Below are 2,065 nucleotides of genomic sequence, written 5' to 3' on the forward strand. Positions count from 1 at the left end.
GGGGATGGGCTGGCTGGGGGTTGAGGATTAAGGAGGGCACCTGTTGTGATGAGGATTGGGTGCTGTGTGTAAGGTGAATCACTGAACTCTATTCCAGAAACCAGTGCTGCGCTATATGCTAACGAACTAGAATTTAAACAAAAATTTTAAAAGAAAAAGAATTACGATTCTCCTAAGTCATCTCTATAGGAGGTGGTGGTGGGAATTGGGACAGCACCACCGGCACCTGCGAATAAGCCTGGCCTTCGTGTGCAGCCTGCCAGGGAGAAGCACACACACCTAAGAACTGCAGATACTCCAGTCTCTGAAAATTCAAGAAAAACTAAGAATCCTAGAAATTAGTTTCTATTAATAACAGTGAAACGAAATGGGAAGAAGTTAAATTTAGAAACATGAAAAAGGATGTCAAAGCCGGTGGGAGGTCAGGATGGCAGCCCTGGAGAAAAGGCACAAACAGGAAGTAGGAAGTCAGTGTGTGATCAGCCTGATCTCTGGGCAGGTATATAAAGGGTCCTGGCCCAGAAGTCTCCACACCTGAGCACCTGTCCTCTGCACCTGCTCCTCTGACCTGCTCCACCTTCAACCCACCAGAATCATGGGCTGCTGTGGCTGTTCCGGGGGCTGTGGCTCCGGCTGTGGGGGCTGTGGCTCCAGCTGCTGTGTGCCCGTCTGCTGCTGCAAGCCCGTGTGCTGCTGTGTGCCAGCCTGTTCCTGCTCCAGCTGTGGCTCCTGTGGGGGCTGCAAGGGGGGCTGTGGCTCCTGTGGGGGCTGCAAGGGGGGCTGTGGCTCCTGTGGGGGCTGCAAGGGGGGCTGTGGCTCCTGTGGGGGCTGCAAGGGGGGCTGTGGCTCCTGTGGGGGCTGCAAGGGGGGCTGTGGCTCCTGTGGGGGCTACAAGGGGGGCTGTGGCTCCTGTGGGGGATGCAAGGGGGGCTGTGGCTCCTGTGGGGGCTGTGGTTCCTGTGGCTCCTGTAGCTGCTCCCAGTCCAGCTGCTGCAAACCCTGCTGCTCCCAGTCCAGCTGTTGCAAGCCCTGCTGCTCTCAGTCCAGCTGTTGCAAGCCCTGCTGCTCCCAGTCCTGCTGCTGTGTCCCCTGCTGCTCCCAGTCCTGCTGCTGTGTCCCCTGCTGCTCCCAGTCCAGCTGCTGCAAACCCTGCTGCTCCCAGTCCAGCTGCTGCAAACCCTGCTGCTCCCAGTCCAGCTGCTGTGTCCCCATTTGCTGCCAGTGCAAGATCTGAGGCTCTGACCACAGACCCCAGGTACCTGCAATCTCAGTTCCCCTGGCCATGACCAGTGAGACATTCCATATCCCCGGAGCCCAAATCCCTGTCCATCTTCATCTGAAAAGGAGTGGCTGAGACTTTTGGCAGGAGTCCCAGCTCACCAGATGCTGTTCTCTTACCCATCCTGGAATCCCTCCCCACTCACCTTCCAGAAGGCCCTTCCTCTGTGTCCACTGCATTTGTATCTCAGCTCCTTGGGATCTGAACCTCTAAACACCCACCACTCCCCCCAGTGAATTTGGTTAGGAATAGGCTTGTGCTAGTACCATCAGAGACCTACATCCCCTTCCCACCACCTGTCCTTTCCACCTTTAACACCTGAGCTGAGGCTGCTGTGGGACTCCTGGGAGGCAGTCTACCCCCAGCTCTGGAGCTGCCTGGGACCCAAACCATCACTCCTCTTCCCTGAGCCTTCCTCCCCAGCCCTGTTCTGTGTCTACCAAGGTCTGCTCCAGACCCTGAAAAGCTCCTAAATAAATACATTGTCAAACCACAAGCCTTGGGCTCCCTGTGATTCCTTTCTTCCTTCTCCTGCAGTTGAAGAAGGTGCCCAAAACACTGGCATGAAAACCAGTGAAGTATATGATGTTACAAGTGTTTAGCTGGTAATGCCTATTCAAGATGCACATATTCCCAGAATATGTCCTTGGGTGCAGAGGCTGAGCTCTCGGACCTGGACCACATCCACCGGCAGGTGCTCTGGCCAAGGCACTCCCCCTACCCCACACCCCAGGCATCAGTTTCCTGGTGGCTCACACAGTTCAGCTACCTGTGGTCAACCTCCAT

General features: G+C 55.8%; 1 pseudogene; it reads right to left on the reverse strand.

Moving 5' to 3' along the window:
- Positions 1 to 422: 422 nt before the first annotated feature.
- LOC131813030 (uncharacterized protein C2orf16-like) lies at positions 423 to 1,458 on the reverse strand (annotated as a pseudogene).
- Positions 1,459 to 2,065: the final 607 nt, after the last annotated feature.

This window comes from Mustela lutreola, chromosome 1, assembly GCF_030435805.1.
Source record: "Mustela lutreola isolate mMusLut2 chromosome 1, mMusLut2.pri, whole genome shotgun sequence".
NCBI lineage: Eukaryota > Metazoa > Chordata > Mammalia > Carnivora > Mustelidae > Mustela > Mustela lutreola.